Source organism: Diospyros lotus, chromosome 12, assembly GCF_014633365.1.
Source record: "Diospyros lotus cultivar Yz01 chromosome 12, ASM1463336v1, whole genome shotgun sequence".
Lineage (NCBI taxonomy): Eukaryota > Viridiplantae > Streptophyta > Magnoliopsida > Ericales > Ebenaceae > Diospyros > Diospyros lotus.
In genome coordinates, this window is record NC_068349.1 from 9,638,232 (window position 1) to 9,655,748 (window position 17,517).

Below are 17,517 nucleotides of genomic sequence, written 5' to 3' on the forward strand. Positions count from 1 at the left end.
GGCCGGTTAGTTTCTTCTATTTTAATTCCTGTCATTTAAATTCTGTTATTTAAATTATGTCATTTAAATTGTTGTCAATTAATTTAATAGAGATGAGTAGCTAAATCTAATCTTGGGTTAAGGCAAGGACAGTGTCTAACGCCAATGATTCCCAAAGAAAGCTACGTTTTAAATGAGTAACATTGGTTTAAACTTCAATATGAGTGTGTTTTGATTATTGAAAAATCACTAGGTTTGGATTGGAGCGTAAGCCTAACTTAGAGCTTTCATGTCACGCATGAGAGTTACTAGAACTGGAAACGCTATCATACCCAAACCCGGATGATTAATTTAGTTGTTTTGTGTATTAATTGTAATTGAATTTATGGTAGTTTCTTAAATTAGAATCCCGCATATCATGTATGGGGATTGCTTAAACTAGAGCTATCATTATCTTTAATTGCATTTAATAACAAATCCTCATATCTGAAATTAAATTAATGTTGCTAATCTTTTATGCTAATATTTGGGAATCAACGGGTTGGCACTGAAATTGTCTTAACTCAAGTACTTTCCAATTTCATATTCTCACGTTTAGTATTTATTTCAACTTCTGTCTTGCTTTATTTTCTAGTATTTGTTATCTAAAAAAATCATAAAAAATCATGTTATCACTCCATCTAAATGCGTGTGCGTGTGTGTGACATTCTTTTTTTTCTTTTGCCATAAATAAATCTCTCAGTGGACGACCTGGACTTATCCAGAAAGTATAAATTTAAATTTGAACTACAACTGCACTCGTACACTGACGAGTATAAACCTCTCGCCTAAATAAATAAATAAAATATAAAATTTTTATTGTGTTTTGTTTTGTGTTTTAATTGCAGGGTGAGAGTGCAGTCAGCTTCCTTATCCTTAGGTAAGTCTCCTTTAACAACACATTGCTTAAAATGGGGAGGAATAGGAGTGGAAACAGGTTTGCAGTTGGTTATTTCAAATAATTTTACAACCTTTTTAAGGTAATTGGATTGTGACAAGGTTAAAATACCTTTCTTTCTATCCCTTATAATATCAATCCCAAGTATTCTCTTGGTTGCACCTAGGTTTTTCATTTCAAATTCTGTTTTAAGGTCCATCGTAAGTGCACTTATTTCTCCTTTATCCTTACATGAAATAAGCATATCATCTACATATATTAGAAGATAAATGTAATGATTTTTCTTTAATTGGTTGAAGTATGCACAATGATCAAAATTACATCTTCTGCAACTTTTCTTAAGCATGAATTTATCAAACATCTTATACCATTATCTTGGGGATTGTTTAAGGCCATATAATGACCTTTGCGACAAGCATACTTTCTGTTCATTCCCCTTTTCAACAAAACCTATAGACTGATCCATATAGATTCTCTCTTCTAGGTTGCCATGAAGGAATGCAATCTTGACATCTAATTGTTCCAACTCTAAATCATAAAGAGTTATCATGGCCAAGACTAATCTAATTGAGGTATGTTTACTATAGGAGAGAATACCTTATGGTAATCAATTCTTTTAATTTGAGAGTAATTTTTGGCAACTACCCTTGCTTTAAATCCTGCTAGTTCTACCCCTAGTATACCTAGTTTTCTTTTAAAAATCCATTTACTACCTATTACCTTTTGATCAATAGGTCATTTAACTAGGGTTTAAGTCTTATTCTTATGAAAAGAATCAACCTCTTCCTGCATTGCCCTGAACCAATGAGCCTTATCCTTACTTTCACAAGCATCATTATAACTAACAGGCTCATTTAACTCTATTGAGTGCCTTATGTTTAGGATATAAGCTATAATGTTAGCATGAGCATACTTGGCTGGGGTCTTACCTCTCATCTTATCTTATCCCTTGATAGCATATGATCCCTCAAATCCTGACCATCAGTGGACACCTGAGTATGAGGGAGACTATTGGGACTATCAACTGGAATGGTGAACTTATTTGAGGTATCAGATGGGGCTGAGTATTTTCATATAAGGTTTTAGTGGGCTCAATACCACCATTATTTTGAGAATTTTGACAGTTTGAGCACCCTAAATTTTCACCTTGAGCGAAATTAGTTTTGTTTATTTCTACTTTAAATTGAAAATTATCAATTCGCTTGTTCCTTATCTTTTTCTAGTAGATTAGGCTTAAAATATCCAAACTAATGATCGACATGCTACATTTCAACTGTTGATAGACTCAATCAATTTTGAAACACACTCTAACAGTGGTGTTCTTTTCACATTGCTGAAATTGGCATTACTAATAGGTTGTAGAATGAATTTATGTTCAAGGATCCCAGCTAGCCTGAAAGTTAAGGGAGGATGTTGATGGAGGTTAATTGTCCACAAAATTTATCGGTCTATCTTGAATTCTATGCCATTGATGTGAGCTCTGACATAGAAAGGCATATTATAATTGTAAGAGCATGAGCAGATTGAGAAGGTTGACATACAAAGCCCCATCAAGTGTTGTCCTGGATTGATGTTATGCTCTTGAAACAATATTACACACGTAGACAGTAGTAGGAGCAACAACTGGAAGAGTGGTGTTGTTGAAGTGTTTGCATGTGCAAATTTCCTTGGGTTGAATGATGCTGAACCCGCATAATTAGTGGAGAGCTGCAGTCTGGTTGATAGTTTGTTTCGGTATGATGAGAATGAGTTGTGGTTGTTGTCGTGATGCGTAACCATTCTTCCAGTGTGACCAAGGGGTATTATGTTTAGTATCACATGGGCATTCTTGTTGTTCAGACCTCTGTGGCCAAGAAAGTGTTCTTTCTTCTACAAATTCCTATAGTTCCCAAATGAAGTCCCAAAATTGTGTGTTGATTAAAGTATTAGTATATGAATTGTGTGGAATGTCAATAAATTGAGAATAAAGGGTAGAGGACAGAAGTATGAAAGATAAAGCAACAAGACTAGAAAAGGTATAGGGAAAAAAAACAAAGAAATAAAAGGAAATGACAAAGCACGCTTTAAAAATTAGGGTAGTGATGCTTGTATGTGGTAAAGGTGAATGCCTCCGATATAAGGGGAGTGGAGAGTGGTAGGGGGAGGAGAGAAAATTAGTCCACCTAGGAGGTGACTTCTACTGAGGATAAGGGTGATCCTAATTGAACAGGTTTGGCACTATTTGTGGTTACTTAGTTTATGGAACGCTCGGTATGTGAAACACGATAAGGGAACATGGTACGTCACTTTTTTCGAGACACGGTACGTGGGGGTAGGCTTCTTTGGTTCGCCACTTCAAGTCATAGTACACTTTGGTGCGCCAAAGTGGAACGCCTATGAAATATATAAATTTTTGAAAAATATTTTAAATTTTTAACTATATTTTAATACATGAGAATTATTAATAAAATATAAAATATATAAGATTTGTTTATATTTATTTTTTCATATTCAATTATAGTTAGTTTTGGTGATAGTTTTTTTAAATATATTAATAATGATAAAAATATCAAATAAATAAATATTAATATAATAATTATAAAATCATAAAATTTAATAAAGTAGAATGGGGATATGGAGTCCCAATAAAAAGCTTCAGCCAAAAAGTGAAAGCACAATTTGTGAGAGGCTAGGCTATCTGTCTCTACAGATCCACTTATTGTCTCCACCAGCTGATGCAACTTGGAGTCTCTAACTCTACAACTTGAAGTACTCCACCGTTGAAAAAGTTTCGAAGATTTGTAGTTTATTGTAGTCACCTCTTTTTGGAGATGAGAAAGATCCAATGTTAGGGAACTTGCTACAACCTCATCTTCATCAACTTATATCAGATCTGATCCTCATTATTGCTTTACCTTCTAACTTTTGACAGTCCATGAACTGTTGCATAGAGAAAGGAAGAAGGCAACAACACTGCAGAGAGGCATACTGGAATGAAATTCTCGGGAGAGGGGCGTATTAGGTAACTATGATATTTTTATCTCTGATTCGTTGATTATAGTGTCCCAGTGCATACATCGTTGCGAATCAGTTCAAAAATACATCATAAATTAGGACACACGAACCAATTTATGATTTTTAGGGGAAGAGAACGAAACAGGTAACTATTTGTGGATATGCATTGCCCAGTGAACATGAACTCCCTCTTCAAGTAAAGCTGGCCTCCTGGAACCAAGCAATCCATATAGATGACAAGCGGTGGTGAGACTCTGTCTAAAAGCCTCCATTTCATGTACCATCAAATTTGGGATTGAGCATTATTTAAGATGTTTGGATGTATGTTCTGCCTTGATTCTGCGGGCAGTACTTATCCTTGCTTCTATGAATTTATCTTAGGTGAATTAGTCAGCTATTGAAGGAGAGTAAGGCACTAGCTAGGTGTCCTAGCTATCCATGGCACGGCTTAGCTAACCATGATCTGGTTCTGATAGACTAGGACCTCTATTTCTTATGTGGAAACTTGTGTCCCAGTCCAAGTCTGACAAGTTCAGGTTCAGCATTGAAAGCGTGCCATATGAATAGTGTCTATACCCCTGTTTGACCCATTTCTGATGGTGAGAACTTATAAAATGTGGACAGCACTGCTTTGGTTACTTCTCTTGCACGCATATCTTTTGTTGCATTAATTAGTATCTATACAGGTGGCTAATCGAAAAGCATTTCCCCAAAAAGAAAGACAAATTATGGAAATTCTATCAAGTTTGTTCCTCTTTTGGTGCAGACATTGAGCTTGCACATGGTGTCTCCTATCACAATATTATTATTCTATAAATATTCTTATGTCATTTCCATTTTTAAAAAAAAATCTTGTTCATACCTGAATATATTAACATGTTGCCTTGCCTTGCCATAAGTTTCACTTGATTTGCTGCTTAAAAGCTAAGTTTCAACTTTCAGACTTGGCCAAGCCGTGCTCTTCTTCTTCTTGTTTTTTAAAGCAATTTTTTCTCTTGAGCATCCTTTCAGGAATTCACGTGGATTTGCTTCCATTGGGGAACTTTCCAACAGCTTTTCCCCAGTTCAATAATGCAGTGTTGAAGTAAGGTGAAGCATCAACTTATTATACACGGCCATTTTAGAGTTCATGAGCTGAAGGGCCAAAATGGCAACTTCGCCTATCATTTCTTCAATTGACACGATTGTCCTGTTGTTTAGCCTGCTCTGAGAGCCGTTGATTTGATTTTATTCCAACCGTTACTTTACTTATTTTTTGAGATTCATGCAGCACAGTCTCCGATTATCTTCTTAGGGTTTCTTTTCATTCGAACTTATTCATTTACAATCTTCTCTATACAGGTTCTATTTTCTCTTTAATTTTTAGTGTTTGCCTCAATCTCTTGTCCTGGTTATGAGATATTTTTGTTAGTGAGCTATTGAATGTACAGTGAATGAGTGAGATATATATATTAAATATATATGGAGGCTGCAATTAATTTTTCGATTAGTACAGTAAATTTTTTTGGTTGGAACTCAATGTAGATGTAATCTTATTTAATGGGTGAATCACGATAAAATCGTTGTGTATTTTTTTCGCATTCTTTACTATTTTCATTTTTGTTTACGAGTATGCTTCCAATTATTGAATGTTTTTACAATATTCTAGTTTGAATCTAAGTTTTGAGGTGGCCGAGTCTTGTGCTCGACCCAACAGAGGCCACCTCGTTTAAGGAAAGCCTCTAATTTGTCAGTCATATCTCATATAATATCGTGGCTTCAGGATGATTTAGGAAGCAAGTTCAGGACAATGCAATCCTAATGAAAAGGAGGTTTCTCAAGTTGAACGAGCTCAAGGGGATGGAAACATTGAAGCATATGATTCCGCATGATTCGGCAATGGAAGGGTCAGCCTAATGGATCGCCATTTTAAACCATAACCCCACTTTTGTGGGGGATAACACTCAGATGGCGGTGGCAGGGCGGGCTGAAATTAAAAACTGCGTTATCTGTCGATGAGACTGACTGCAAGACCTAGCTGATCGAGGTATATTACTGTGGCAGTGATCACCACGTACGTAGCTGATCTCAGTAGAAAGAGGAGACCAGAGGGCTTCGACTTTGAACTGATTTCCCGGATCAATTAATTAAATAAAACCCTGGATTAAGGAAGATCTAATATCTGGGTTGGTAATGAAACCTCAGCTCTCCAATGGGCAATCGAAAAACGAGAAATGGAAACTGAAGAAGTTACTTAGGTATATAACATAAGCATTAGGGGTAACAGTCGTGTCCGAGATGTGTTGTTTGAAGTTTCATTGCTCTTATTTACTTATTTTAAGTGAAAACAGGTTTAGTTTGAGAATTTGCATTCTCTGGTAAAATTACCGTCCTTATATAAGCAAGGCATCGCAGCAATGCTTCTCTATCAGATTGCCCTCCACCAGATTGGAATAGTTAATGATCGAATGTAGAGATGCTTTCCATTTCCTTGATGTGCAATTTTCCTCTGTTGAGAGGAGATAGAAGCGGAAAGCGAGCCCCTTCTAAGATCACTCTTTTTTTTTATCTAGAAAAATGATAAGAGTTGGGGGAGTTGCAGAGAGTCTTTTCACAAAATAAAAAATGTGTCACAATCTGTGATTCTCCAGTGCCAAGGGCAAGCCATGCATTAAGGGTAATTTTTATTATTTCTACTGGTTCATTGATATATTAACTGTGGATATAGATATGTATCTTCACTATACTTTTTTTTTTTTTTGTGTTGATTTAGATTATCGTTCAAATGATGAAACTGATGTGTCCCACCAATCTACCTCTCAAGAGAGTTAGATGGTTAGATGGACATTCGAGAGAATTTATAAATCTTAAAACATGTAAGTTTTCGAAAAACTATTCTCTCGCAACTATTGTTGCTTCCAGTGTCATGCATAATATTTTGGACCGTGCTACTTGTACCGATGGAATGACAGGCTCAATAATCAAATCAGATTTCATTTGATGATGAGATTTCATTTGATGATGAAATCCGGACTTCATTGTTCCGGCTTCATGAAGTCCATACGAACTTCATCTAAAAGCGATAGTGGCGAGGTGACGAGATGGTGCAACGATGGTTGGTGCAATGCACTATGGTAAGGCAATGTTAGGATACAGCAGCGATTGCGTGAGGTGCTACAGCAAGGCGATGATAAAATCTAGTGGCGATCGTGTGAGGTGCTGCAGTGGGGCGATGAGAGGATGCATCGACAATTAACAAAGTGAAGGTGACGTGGTGAGGTAGAGTTTGCTGGAGGTGACCATGACAGAAGAGAAAGAAGGCAACTAAAGATAGAAGTGGTGAATTTACAAATTAAGTGAAGGTATTTTTGTCATTTGGTACCTCTAATCATTTTCTTAGTTATCTAATTATTTGTACAAGTAGAATTTTCTTAATATCTTATGAGGGCTCCATTAACAACATAAGTACAACAGGATGAGGATGAGATTGATTTAAGAGGTCAAATATATACATAATCTCTCTCAGATAATAGGGAGTGGGCTTGAAGCCCACAATGAAAGGGCCATCAGCCATGCATTTTCTGAAAGTCAGATTTTCCTTTGGGCCGCTGCAGTTTTGGTTAGAGGGCTGCAGCCTGCAAGTTTGTCGGGAGAAAGTATTTGATGAAGAATTGGTTTTAATAAATTTTATTTAAAAAATTCGACTTTGCCTGTTCCAAAAACTATATTTGTTGAATGAAAATTGAAAAACATAATGCAAATAAAATTTAAAAAAAATAAATAAATCAAGGATACCTAGAGGCAAGTGCCTAACATTGGGAACTACTACTTAATTATCCATTATGAATATTTAAATATGATAGATATTTTATAATTTATTTTATATAATTGAAATTAAATTTTTTTAAAAATAAAGTCTTGTTAGAACTGTTACAAATGCAGCCTGAAACTCTACAAAAAGTTTTCAAGGACAATAGACGCGTTACCCTCCAAACAAGACTTTTCTTAAGTTTGAATTTCCATGGAGGATGCCTCAGATTTGGGCCAAGAGAGTGGGCCAATGTGACTGATTAGAGGCTTCCTCTGACCCCAAGAAAATTATTAAAAATATATATATATATATATCTATAGGCGGAGGCTTCCAAGGAGGAAGATTACAGAAACGAGTAAAAATATTCCACTTTTGAGGTTCATTTCACTTTTGCTCTCCTTGACAAGAAATCCCATAGTGGGAATATTGTTTTCTTTTGTTTTTGAGGCAAAAGATTGTGATTTTGGGGCCGGGTTGGTTTTGGATGTTCAAGTGGGAACAGAATCTTTGCACTTCGTTTGGCATAAGATCTTTTGGGTATAAATAAGACATCCAAACAGAAACAAATAAATACTGAAATCATATCTTCTTCTTCTTCTTCTTCTTCTTCAATCCCAAGTGTCGTTCGTTCTTCCCATGTGGGCTGGAAAAATTGGCCAAGTTGACAGCCAAACAGCTCACTTCAACATTATTTAACTTTGGGTCCAAGTCATCTGTGTTTTAGCTTAGATGCATAGGTGGGTTGCCTTCAACCGACAGAATCCTCCAATATGGCTTCTCTTCCAGGGCCAAACAACCATTATGACATAGAAATTGCACTTTTTTTAAATTTTCCCCTTCATTTAAAAAAATTCAAAACGGAACATAGCTCCTAATAGAACTCGAATCATATATAAACAACCAAAATCGAACATAATCAAAAATTAATAAATGAGACAAACTCAACTCAACTCAACTCGACTTTTTCAACAACCCTAGCTAAATTTTTTGGTTTCTCAAAGCGTAATGCTTTGCTTGCTTTATTCTCCTCCATCCAACCACCTTTCTTGGTGGAAATCCATCTTTCTCTGTATAGGCCATTTTCCCCTCGAAATATATATGGTTGTCAAATGCTTGCCAATTTCCATGGCTATGCAGCTCTCTCTCTTTCTCTCTCTACCCATATAAGATTATGATCTCAACATCACCTTTAAAAGAGGCTTTTGCATTATATATATCAAGAGAGGACCATCATGTTCATGGCCAGACCTAGCTAGCTCCCTCAACAGCTTGTGCGCTCAATCAATCATCATTTTCATCCTTAACCAACTTCTTCAGTCTTCTCTTCATTATAGACTGCCACTCATTAATTATATATTAATTGACCCACCAAAGTTAATTTAGGAAACCAATCTCCTTCACAAGTCATCAAAAAACAGGAGATCATTTTGATGTTGACAAGGTGGATCCCATGTTCAATATATCACCCCCCCCCCCAAAAAAAAAAAAAAAAATCTAAAAGAAAGCATGATTTTCTACCAAAAATGTTATTTTAATAATGATTAAAATTCTCCTCCATGCTCTACAATCTTATAATGTGTGGATCGGCATGACAACAAAAATTGCTAAAAGTTGTTTAAGATTCGAGTAAATCCTCCTTCACATGTGGATCAAACAAAGAAAAAACAATTAGCGACCTGAACTGATCATTAATCTTTGTGATTGAAATCAAAGTGGGATTACCTAAATTTAAAGCAAAAGTCACACATGGATCTCTGACTATGATTATGCTGGTTATAAGGATTATTAAACAAATTAAGGCTTAAAAAAAATTATCATGCATAAGGGTAATCCTGATTTCTTCCCACCATATGTATACAATATGTGCTTGTGTGAGATGGCCATGATCTAGAAGCAATTTCATTTGTAATTAAAAAGCTTAGATATTGGCAAAAAGCATTAACAATATTAGCATATAATCTTGTGTGACATCTTATTCTTATTCCCTCTCTGAGAAACCCCTTTTGGCTTCTCCATAATTGTGCATTACCAGTTGCACGCCCACAAGATCAAGAGGAATTGTTTGATGCCTTTAATTGCAATGTTTGCTTTGTGCTGTATATCATAATTAAGCAATGCATCAACTTCACAAAGACAAATCCTTGGCTTGTGATGCCTGTAAAGTAACTAATTCCAAATGAAAAATGAAATATTTACAAAAATTTTGTAATAACTATGAATTTCGTATGTATATGATCGTTAATTATATATCCTTCAAAAATTAAACTTGAAATAATAATTACTACTACAATATATTATATGGTTGAAATAGCATTAATTAATTCTCAGCAAAGAAAAAAGAAATAGAATCAATAACACACACACACACACACACACACATATATATATATATATATCCTCATGCATGTGTGTATATGCTTTTTAACTTGGGGTAAAAACATGATCAGGAAAATGACTCATGCCAATAAACTAGCTTTAATTAATTAGCTACAAAACTTGCCACTAGTAATTAATTTAAGTTAGTTAATACATGTGTTAATTATTACTTATATAAAAAACGTTGGGATAGAGTATTATTATTTCATAAGGTTAATAAATTAGCCCTGACAAGGTAATATCATTGCATGTGGGTAAGTAACTCTCTAGCTATTTCATACATAAATATTGAACACAGCAGGAATTAATATTGTGCCGTCACATATTTCTATTTCATTATATATATATAAGAGATAAATGACATATATATAAGTGTTTTATATTTGATAGAAAAAAACCTTTTAATTAATTAGTTGGATGAAGACAACCACATATTCGAAACAAAACAAGGATGATAAAATTTTTATCCTTCCTTGAACAACTAGTTTAATCAAAAGTAGCATTAATGAATTTAGCAAAAACAAAAATAACAATAATGTCTTTTTATTTTGAGTTAGATCATTAATTAAAACAATAATATTTAGTCTTATATATTGGATAAGCCGACTAAATTAATGAACTTTCTTGGTGAATTTCCTTTTATGCCCTTGTTTGCTTTTAAAGTAAATGTTCATTTGTGTCCTTGCTTTAGCAAAAACTATTATTTTCTGTATTAGATTTTCTGTATAACTAATAAATGTGAATTAAGCAAAAATCACGGGCCAAACAAAACATACATCTATTATCAATGAATGGTGCTTAGTTTATTATTAAATGATGATGGCTGAGACAAACATCAGCCACAGTACTAATTGGAAAGGAACAGCACACATTTCCTCATGCAAATTTTATACAAACACCAAACCATATAAGAATATATATATATATATATAATTTCTTGCATCATATTGTATCTAGAACAACAACTCACTGTTTAATTTTATTTTCATAATATATATAATAACATTGCACAGCCCAAATAACAAACACGTCTTTATACCTGAGGTCTTCGAAATCAAGTTATACTGATATATCTTGCTAATTTAACCCTAGCTATATATATTGTCTCTCGATCGTCGCCCATTCTTTATGGCAAAAACAACCTTAAAAATAAATAAATGTGGTAATTAATTATGGGGTTGGTTCGGCAACCCGAGGAGATAATACAAATGATTGATGACACATAGTAAAGTCCAATTACACATTTAATTAGCGTGACATGCATGGTCCCTACCATGCATAAAACCCTCAACAACTGCAAATTAATTGTCTTGCGCGAATGCCATTTCAAACATCGATGTGCTGATTCCAAATCCAGTAGTGGCTTATCCCAAAGCATAAGAAAGCAATAATTGATTATTGGATGCTTGCTTTCTGAACACGGCGATGTATAGAGCAATGGCATCAATTGATATAATATACATGTGTGTGTGTGTGTGTACGTATACATATATATATATATATATAGGTCAAGGAAAGTGGGTGAAAGCTTCGTCAAAAATGATGTTTCATCGTCGTCTTCCACAAGAGAATCCAAATTAAAACTACTTATATATGTAAGCTCTTTGCACAAGGCAATGCACTATGACCATTAATCAGCCGGCGCATATATATATATATATATATATATGCATATGTGTGTGTATAAAGATAAACCCATAACCCACAAAGCAATGTTCATAAAACAATGACAATTTGAAGTTAATTTGTGATGATAATTACTATCTGGGATCGATGATGGATCAAGTCCAAGTGAAGTAGCTTTCTCGGAATTAATTGATTTGTCTTATTCTTAAAGTGGCTCTCTGCTTTCGTAAAGAGTTTGTTCTTTATTTTGTTGAGAGCAATGGCCGGCCCGGGTTGAAATAATAATCAAGCTCTTGAACCTCCATGATGGTGATTAACTGAAGTTTACTTTTCCTTTCTTTTTTTTTTGAAAATTACAATAACCACATACATAATTGTAAAAATTAGCAATAACCTCTCTCGTTATCAAATAAAAAAATAAAAATGACTATATTGACTTTCTATTTTCTCTCATTTTTCTTATCTTTCTCTCTTCTCTCCTTTGATATTAGGAAGAAAAAAAAATTAACCACACACAAAAAAAAAAATCAACAATCACTATAACCACATGTGATCATTGAGTTAATTTGAATTCAATTAAACCCAAAACCTAAGGTAAGAAAGGGTTCGATTGCTGAAAACAGAGAGAGAAGAAAAACAAAAAAAGAATGAAAAGTTACCTTATACCAGACGAGAGCAGAGATAGTAGATAGTAGATGGCAACGAGCATAATGGCAACGGTTGCACAAGGCGGTTCAGTCACAAGAGAAAGGAGAACAAGAGGAAATAAAAAAAAGAAAGAGACATGCTGAAAAGGCAATTGGTGGTGACGACGACAATTTGGATGCTGGAGAATAGGTGTGTGATAAAAGAGATTTGAGGAAGAAAGAAGAAGAAAATGCATACCAGAAGAAAATAAAGGCAATTGGTAGAGACATAATGGCTTGGTAATGAGAAATAGAAACTTTATAAATTTAAGAACACTTTGGACATTACACAAAATTTAATTGGTGTTAACTAACAGCGTGAGGAAAATTGTAATATGATATTAAGCCTTTAGGGATACTATGTTTTCTCAAATGTTAAGGATAATTAATGCAATTATATATCTTAAACTTTAAAGGTATCACATGTAATTTTTTTGCTAGTACTTGATCATAACTGCAACTTGTAAGAGGCAAGGGTTTAGATCAAGTAATTAATGTTATGTAAATATAAATAAATTTTGGATAAATACATTTGATATCTTTGAAATTTGACCTAAATTAAATCAAAAGCAACTTTATCAAAATAAATAAAATAAAAAGTACACTAAAGTAGAGCTATCAAGATAGATCACCTAACCCGATAATCTAATCCAAACTCAACACAAAATTAGTAGGTTTAAGTCGATCTTTAATAGATTTGAGTTATTATTGGGTTGACTTGATAAAAGTTTTTTAATTTTGAGTTATTGATAATAGATCAATCTAAAAACACTCTAAATCGACCTAATAACAAGGCAAGTTTAAATAAGTAAACCCAAAATCAAAATTGACCCATTATAACCTATTAATTAAAATATCTGTTAATTTTCAAAAATACCCTCAACAACTTTTTCAATTTTCATTCTTTCAATTTTTGGCAAGTCATTTTTCATACAACACTTTAATATTTTGATTATTTTTTTAAATTATATCATGGATGATGGATGTACTATTCTTAGTTTACATCTTGACTATTTTGGATTGTTTAGAAGAATTAAAACGAAACTAATAATTTAATTAGTAATTTGTGGGTTACATTTTTTATTTTTTATTTTTATTTTAATATTTCAGTTAATATTTAAATTTAAATAGGTAATGAAATAGGTTAATGGGTCAACCTTATCTATATATGTTAACTTTAACAAGCCTAACATATCCAAGTTTGGGTTGAGGGTTCTTCACCCAAATTTACATTGAACCTTAATATATCACAATCTATTAATGACCTAACTCGATCTTGATCATGTTTACCTATTTTGACACTCCTAACCTAAAGTGTAAGGGACTATAGCCATTACCCTTACCATGCAAAATTTGTTGCAACTTCAATTTTACCGTTAATTTATCGTTGCTAGATTTTTTAAAATACCAAAAATACCTCATTCCTTCTTTTTTGGTTGAAACCTTCTTCATTTATTTCACTTTCAATGAAATCTCCTCTTTTCTTTTTTTCTCTTTTGCGATAGTTAGGAAAAATCTCATTGTTACGATATAGAGTTTCTACAAATGAAACAATATTAATTGCAATGGAGTTTCTTCAATAACCCTACGTTTCTCTTACCAAGTGAGCAATGACAAGCTTACATAACGATTGAAGAAGGTGACCACCGTTGGCCAAAAAAGAGAACTCAGTCTTTGCAACTAAAGAGAAAAAGGAAAAACATTGTGTCTAGATCTTGTTGCCATTGACAAATAGATAGAAGAACCTATTCCATAATGACATAACTAGCACCATTTATAAGGAGACCAAACCAGAGTTGTATGGGTTTATGAGAATCCAACCATCTTTGAGTTTGGCCACGTTATATAGGCCATCACTAGTTTTTCTTCTTCCTTTTTTCTCTATTCTCTCTCTCTCTCTCTCTTTACTCTCTTATTCTTTTTGGGCAAAGTCAAATTCAGAATGAACAGTCGACTGCCATTATTTTTTAATTTTCTTTTCCGCTCTTCTATTTATTTTCTCTTCCCTATGCAATGATTGCTAGGGTTTAGACGACGCCGATAATGGTGAGCAATCATTTTTTCTCTCTTTATTTTTTTTTGAAATTGAAGGATAAAAGAGAGAGCAAAGAGAATAGAAAGGTAAAATCGTTGTTTTACCTCTTTTTAAAATAACATGGGAAATTATTATCATTTTTAAAAACGTAGGAGTAGTCGCTACAATTAAAATAAACAAACTAAGAAGTAATCCTATATCATTTACTCATAATAATATATATATATATATATATGTATGGACAAAGTGATGTGGGCATATCACTCACTGCTGCCACTTCTAGTGCCACTAATTAAGCAACATCAACATACACATAGCAAATTAAAAGTGGTTCCAGATCACCTGACGTTTTTCCTATTCCTATTTCAGAGAGAGAGAGAGAGATGATAATTTCTTCGCCATGAAGCCCCATCAAAAATCAAAAGTGTGAGTGGGTGTCTGCAGCGGCCATGACAAGCTTGTATGTTGCACAGTGGAGGACTGATGTTCAACGTCTTTTCCTTTCCATGTGGACTTTATATCTATCTATCTATCTATCTATCTATCTATCTATAATTAAGAATTGAAGAAGCCGATTCACAAATAAGTATAATAGATAAATTAAAGCCACCAAAAAAAACTTAATTACATATATGGGGTAAATTAAGGGATAATTACTGATTGTCATATTAGTCCCTGATAAAATAATTAGTAAACAAATTAAAAATGAAAAAGTTGTAAGTTTTTTTCTATTGGAAGATCGATCGATCGATTGACTGTAATTAATATATCTCTTCATGTAAAATGAGAATTATTAATAATTTTTTGATCAATTATGGAAGAAGAAGAAGAAGAAGAAGAAGAAGCCAATTTGGTCGGATTTTTCATCCACAAGCTTTGGCAGAAATTAAGATCATTTGGTTTACGACTTGATAGATCAGAAATGGCCAAATTTCGTGAGTTGTCATGATAATTATTCATACATATGTTGCAATTAATTAATGTCACCCTTCATGCAATGAATTGAATGAAATTTCTTCCCCATCATATCACTTAATTTCTCTTATAATTTTTGATCACATATATAATTAATCTTGACTAACTTTCTTTGCTTTCTTAATCAGAATGGTTGGTCGGCAGCATGCATGCACCAAAAGGATTTTTATAGCCACCGTCACATTAATTTGTCATCCAACAAAAAAAGGGTTTTTTTTTTTTTCTTTTAAAAAAAGTATAGTTGATTTTCAGGCTAGCTGGATATTAATTGCTAATTTTATCCAAAAATAAATAAATTTAAAAAAAAAAAATGGTTTGAGTTTCATCATACTTTCCCCCTAGCTACCAGTACCCACCCCCGAACCACCATTGAAACAAGACACCGATCGATCGATGTGGCCACCTCCACCTCTATATATGGTCTGTTCTCACTAACCCTTGTGTTATTAATTATAAACAATTTAGATCCATGTTGGGATTAAACATTATTTTCTCACTTTTTCTTTTCTTTGCTACCAAGCAAGAGATGAGGTAGCTCACCTCTAATTAAGTGCAAGTTTTGCCAACTCAAATGAGCATGCATGGTTCATGAATTTAATAATATAATAATATATATATATAGGAGGGTAATAGTAATTTATTAATGATGTCAAAATTATTCTAATATATACATATAGGTTGGCATGCATGACTCTCTTATATATACATATATTTTATTATTAATCTATGCGACATTTGTAATAAAATTAAACCAGTCAACCTTGTAAATAATTAAATTCATGGCCACAAAATACTTTCAAAATTTCACCATAATATGCAAAATAAAAGAAAATAAAGGAAATGGGCAAATAATGGTTCCATTGTATGTACCTAGTTAATTCAGTAGTAGTAGTAGTACCAGTGCATGTTCATGGTTTGTCCTCAGTTCACATGCAGAGCACATGAAGTGCCTCATTTCAATTAAAATTATTGCAAAAGATCTGATGAATTATGGATATATATAATTTTGGGCAAGGAATGGGACCCCTAATTAATTTGAGTGAAAAGACAATGAAAGCCCTGCCGATGCATAGGGTTCTATGTGTCACAGTACAAAGTATACTGCCCAATAATTTTTGGTACGACAGTAGACCTACAAAATTTTATGGCCTCTTTTGTCAAATCACCTCAAATTGATGCCTCGTTTCATCTTCTTGTTTTCCTCTATTTTGATTGAGCTCTCGATTGGATTAATATGTAAAGCAATAGTAAAATCTTTTTAATTTATTATTAAGAGAGAAGGAAGATTAAATAAAATAGTTAAAATGCATATTGTCTTTGAAGGATAAATATATAAAAATATAGGGCAAATATATATATATATATATATATCTTTGAAATAAGTAGCCAAGTACTGTTGTCTATAAACAAGTGTCAAGTGTTACGATCAATTACTGGGTGTGTTTTCTTTTTTAATTTTAAATATTATTAAAGTGGGCCCACTTGTTGGGCCCAAAGACACCAAGCCGTCCATCCAATTAATCCCTGTTAAATGTAAATGGGCCTTTTCTTTTAGGTTAAGTGGGTGGTTGAGCATCCCTTCATACCCTGCTCTCTCTATAATTAGGTGAACTTAACCTCCTTCATTCCAGATCCACTTTACAGATGTTTGTCTCTTTTGGTTAACAGCTTTTGAACTACGTTTAAGGGTTCCTTTCTTAATCATGCTTGCTTACTTGTTGTCAATAAATTACTAAAATGACCACAATTTTTAAATTATGTTAAAAAAAAAAATTTGGGAAATTACTTGTTCAAAAAGTTAATCAAGTTATTGGAAATAAATATTATGGAAAGGATAATGATATTTGTAAGTGTGTTTTTGAAGGGAAAAGAGTGTAAGCAAACAGGAGACAAAGAGGGAGCCCAGGGTGGGTTGGGCACAGAGAATCAAAGTAAAGATTTCTGCGTCTTCTTTCTATTATATGGAGAGGAGCGGACCCCCATTATTGAAGGCTTCATTTTTCTTTTTTTTTTTTGCATATATTTGAATTCATGGACACCGTGGTGTACTTGTCATCAAATATTACTTCTTGGGATGCCCTCCCTTACAAATCAAATATTACTTCTTTCACATACATGA

General features: G+C 33.4%; 1 long non-coding RNA gene across 4 annotated transcripts; it reads left to right on the forward strand.

The window, feature by feature from the left end:
* Nucleotides 1-3,578: 3,578 nt before the first annotated feature.
* Nucleotides 3,579-7,536, forward strand: LOC127814068 (uncharacterized). Of its 4 annotated transcripts, XR_008026267.1 has the most exons (5): nucleotides 3,579-3,742; nucleotides 3,828-3,917; nucleotides 4,922-4,999; nucleotides 5,673-6,359; nucleotides 6,463-7,536. It is a non-coding gene; the product is annotated as an uncharacterized LOC127814068 (long non-coding RNA). The 4 variants fall into 4 exon arrangements; XR_008026265.1 differs by having other exon boundaries at nucleotides 3,579-3,917; XR_008026266.1 differs by lacking the exons at nucleotides 3,579-3,742; nucleotides 3,828-3,917 and having other exon boundaries at nucleotides 3,928-4,999; nucleotides 5,673-6,147; nucleotides 6,241-6,359.
* Nucleotides 7,537-17,517: the final 9,981 nt, after the last annotated feature.